Raw genomic sequence first — 5,212 nt, 5'->3', positions numbered from 1 at the left:
AAGCAGTTGGCAGAATCAAGGGTGAGGAAGAAAAGAAGAGGGGCCCTCACTGCCCTCTGCATCACTGGGACAGAGCCCAGGAGTCAGCTTCCACAAGCAGTCACAGCCATGACATCACCTTTCTCTCTAGACATTCCACTAACAAAAATGCTCAGAAAATAGGAATTTCTGGTAAAAGAGAAAAAAAAAATAATTACTGCTACTGAAGAGGCACATAAAAATGCCAGCTAGTATACCACTAGGTAATACCGTTTATTTTCTCTCACAGTCCTAAGTTTCTTCCCCTCATCAGAAAAGACTGTCAAGCCAGTGTTTGGTGTTTATACATTTATTAGCACAGTGAGTTTATTTAGAGCCAGTGAAGGCAGGTTGAATAGATTCCAAAGCAGACAGCTGACTCAGTGCAACAGACTCGTGTTCTGCCCTCCACGTGCTCACAACCACAGTAGTGACTTCTTGGTGAAGGCTACGAGCTTGGAGACAAGACAAAGGTTCCCACCTGCCTTTTCCACCTTATTAGTTGAGGACAAGTTACTTCATCTGTATTGTGGTTCCTCACCCAAAAGATGCAGATTCCAATAACACTGACCTCATGAGAGAAGCGAATGCTATGTGAGGTCCCAGGAACTAACTTACAGCTGTGCCAGATGTGCAGAGATGCTTAATAAATGTGCATAATAATCATCGTGCTGCAAGTACAACGAGTCCTCTTTGTTCTAAAGCAATAACTATGCTGAGCAGCGCAGACTACGGATTTAACAGAGATGAGAAAACACTGACTTGCAAAATTGCTTAGCTATGGTGATAAACTGAATATTTTCTTCTTAAAGATGACTGTATCCTGACCCCTTAGAATCTGTGGGTGTTTTTTTATACCAGGAAAGAGCACTTCAGGTGTGATTAAGATAGAGGGGGGTATGCTGGGTCACTTGGGTAAGTGCAATATAATCACAAGGGTCCTTGTAAGGGGAAAACATCAGAGCACAGTCAGAGACAGAAGAAGGCAACGTAATGATAGAGGTAGAGTGAGACAAGGCCCTGCAATGTAGAGCTAAGAGGCAAGGGATCTGTGCACATCTAAGAAATGAGGGCGGGGCCTTCAGACGGATGCGACCCTACAAACACCTTGACCTCAGCCATTTAGAATTCATTTCAGACTAATGAGCTCCAAAACTATAAGAGAATGTTTATGTTGTTGTAATCCACAGAGTTAGTGACCGTTTATCAAAGCTACAATTAGGAAACTATCCCAAACATGAATAAGGACGTAAATGCTCTTGTCACCTCTAGGTCCAAAAGAGCCAACTAACCAGGGCCCAGAGGGGCTTGTGGAGTCTGAAGCACCAACCAAGGACCATGCATAGACTGGACCTAGGCCCTCTACACAGATATAGTCGATGGGCAGCTCAGGCTTCATGTGGGTCCGCTAGTAAGGGGAGCGGGGACTGTCTCTGACATGGACTCTGTTACCTGCTTGTTGATCACTTCCTCATGGTGGGACTGCCTTGACAGACCACAGGGGAAGAAGAGGAGGATCTCAGTCCTGATGTGACTTGATGAGCTGGGATAGGTGGGAAGAAGGGGCTCCCTTTTTCTGAGGAATAGGGAAGTGGAGATGGGGAGGGAGGGTAGGGCTGAGAGGAGAGGAGGGGGGCTATAGCAGAATGTGGAGTGAATAAATAAATTAATTTTTAAAAAGTAATCTTTACAAGGAATACAAATGTATCTATTTTGGACATGTCCTTTTTGAAAGGCAGACTGATGGAGCAGAGAGAATCCTGGGCCTGCAGTGGGAAATGTTGGTTTCTAGTGTTCTTTTCTCTGCATAAGCGACCTAACTTCTCACTGGCTTAAGTGTTCCACCTCTGAAATGAATCTGAACATAATCACTCGATGTATCCACTGCAGAAGTACACATGAGGTACTCAAGAGCTGTAGAAATCATCCCATGAAAGATGATGCATTGTGTCCCCATAGAGGTGGTAATTATAGACCCAGCTCTTGGGCTTTGGTTAATGCTGTTCACATGTCCACAGACCACTCTCTGTTTCTAAGATCTGACTTCTAGCTGCTTTTCAAGGTTCCCTCCAAAAGAATAGATACCATATGACCCCCCACACACAAGAGATAATGCTTAGGTTTCCACTGCCATGTCTTGTGGAGAACAGCTCACTTCAACATTCTCCCCCTATCCTCATTCATGAGTCCGAGGTCCCACCTGACAATCTGTCATTGGCTTAAAGCCACCTTGTCAGCAGCACATAGTTCATCGTTCCCTCGATCTACTCAGGGTGCTAGAGATGCCCAGAACCTCCCCTTCCCCATTGGGAATACCAACAGCAATGACAGTGGGTAAGTGCTGGGTACCAAGGACTCGGCTGGGGATTGTAGAAGGGGAGTAGGGTGCCTTTTTTATCCTTCCCATTCTTTTTCTGGGAGGATGCTTCCAGAGTTGACATGCTGGAATTAAGCGATAAGCATCTCAACCAATCAATATTCCATCACGGAAGGCAGAAGGGTCCATGAGGCTCTACGTTTTAAGAGGCATAATTGACAGTTAATTGTTTCTATGGGTGTGGTCACTTTTCTTCAATGGTGCAACCACTTGCTTCCATAAATAACCTCCCACACATGCTAATGTAGACAACCCTAATTAAACTAACACTCTCTCTCTCTCTCTCTCTCTCTCTCTCTCTCTCTCTCTCTCTCTCTCTCTCTCTCTCTCTCTCTCTCTCTCTCTCAAACACACACCCACACACCACATGACAGTCATGAAAGTAAGAGAGATTTTTTGGGAAGAATCATTCAATGGACATTGAAAGAGGCTAAGATAGAGTAAGGAGATGGGAAAATGACCAAAATGCATTCTGTGCAGGTATAAAATTGTATGAAATGTTTGAAACTGTCAAAGAATAAAAGGTGACACTGTAAAACTTGGTTCTGTAGCTGTTCCACCCACCAACAAGAAGGGCCAAGCCTCCTCCCTGTTCCATCTCCACCTCTACTCCAGCTACAAAAGGCACCAGCATGAGCCTTATTGAAACGTGAAGCTTCAGGAAGAGACAAGACGAAGTTAGTGGGACCGGAAAATAAGCTTTCAAGGTGCACAGCAAAGCAAAAGGGGAACTGAAGGAGAAAAGTCAAAGAGAGACAGCTGGGAAACAGCCACATCAGAACCAAAAGGAGGTATCCCTCTTATAGATTCTGTCACTATGCACTGCCACTAAACTGCCTGGTTTTTGTCCCGGTAATGAACTTCACTTGTGCATCTTCCCAAAGGTTAGAAACACAGCTAAGAAGCTGTATGCAGACACATCATTCCTTTCAGCTCATTCAAGAACCTGTTAAGATGGATACGTCATTCTCATAATGTAGATGAGAACAGGTGCCCCACGGATCCCATGCATCCAAGGATGGGCCAGTAGTCAGATTCTGAATCCCAACAGTGTTGGCCTGGCCCCAAAGATTGTGCCCTTCCCAGGCATTGCCCACTGTGGCGGCGGCTGCTGACTTCCCTTCCCCATAAATTGGCAGCCAGCGCCAAGAATATTTCCAGGGCCTCTTCCAACACAGCTTGAGCTTTGGGTGGTCCAGAAAGACTTAGTTTTATCCTGGAACAAATGGTGAACTGGAAGTGAAGGGTCTCTTTGCAAGCTGGAAACAGCTGGTCTCAGCTGAGGAGAAGAAAAAAAATAATAATAATCCCCGCTTGAGGAAGCACTATCTTTGACAGGAGGCCCCGCTATCACAGATTTTTGGAATGATGCCTGAGGGTTGAGCTGAAAGTGGGCACGGGTGTGAGGAAGGATGCTTGAAGGATGCTGGACAGCTGCTAGGGGAGGCCACATAGAACAGAGGGACTACAGGATGTTGCTGGGGCTGTGAGCTGGAAATGGAGGCTAAGATACAGGCATGTATAATCCTCATTGCACATGGGGGGCATGGTAAGGGTGGGGAGAGAAACAGATATTCCCAGAGCACCTACTATGAATTGCAAGCACCGTGTTGTAAGCTTGCAACAATGCACTTGAGAGCACCAGAGGTTCTTCAGGGTCAAAGGTCTCTTCACTCGTAGCCAGCAGGACACCTGTACCATTGCTCAACACAGCCTGGGTGTAAGTCAAAGTCCAGTTCTGTGCTGTACCTCCCGCTTTGAATGAGGAGGCACAACCCCTTCCCAAAGAGTCCTAGCTTGTCCAGCACTTTCCAGGTTCAGTTGTAATTCTTTAGTGAACATAATAACCCCTGCTCCCTCTGTCTGTATTCCTTGGGCTGTATACCTGAAAATCATTAAATAATACCATGTAAGTGTGTGTGTGTAAGTACACCTGTGCATATGCATAAAAAGATCAGAGGACAACCTTGGACACTGTAATTCAGCTGTCTCCCACTTTGGTTGTTGGTGTTGGTGCATTTTTTGGGTTTGGGGTTTTGCTTGTTTGTTTGTTTGTTTGTCTTTTGAGATAGGATCTCTCACTGACTTGGAGCTCTCCAAGTAGACTAGGCTAAGTGACCAGAAGCTTCAGGAATCCACCTGTTTCCATGTACCTAATGCTGGGATTACAAGTGTGTGCCACCATGCCCAGATTTTTCAACAGGAGTTCTGGAGATTGAACTCAGGTCTTCGTGCTTGCAAGGCTTTACCAACTGAGCTACCATCCCAGCCCTCTTATGTCAGATCAACAATAGTACATCATCCTGGTGGTCCTGCTGTCATGATTTTTAGCATCTAGGCCAGCTTCCAGCATCTTCATCTCAACCTCCCACTTGGTACCATCACCAAGTGCAACCATCCAGGTTTGGTACCTCATAAAATACTTAATAATGAGAACTATCCTGTGTCACCCAAGCGGAACTGTGCACAATGACATGTCATCTGCATAAAAACTGTCTTGCCAAAGGATTATTTTGAATGCTTAGATCCCAGCATCTCTCTTATCCCTTTCACAGATCAACTCTCTTTTTCAATCTCAATACCTAAATAACTTCATTTGACCCTTGTCTGCTGAGGTTCCACAGCCAGAGAGGCTTTGGAAGTTCTCAGGAGCCATGTGCATTGCCTGGCTAAAAGGAGAAATGGGACCTGGGCTTTTAGGGTCTACAAAGGAAGGAGGCCAAATAAATAGGCCGAATTTGGCTGCTAGAAGGATGGCATGTCTTTGAAATGTCCAGTGATAGCTTAAAGCTTTACATAAGTTGAAGTGTGGTAGCT

The sequence above is a fragment of the Acomys russatus genome, chromosome 17, assembly GCF_903995435.1.
Source record: "Acomys russatus chromosome 17, mAcoRus1.1, whole genome shotgun sequence".
Taxonomy (NCBI): domain Eukaryota; kingdom Metazoa; phylum Chordata; class Mammalia; order Rodentia; family Muridae; genus Acomys; species Acomys russatus.
The sequence above is the reverse complement of the archived record's forward strand: the minus strand, read 5'-3'. Positions refer to the sequence as shown.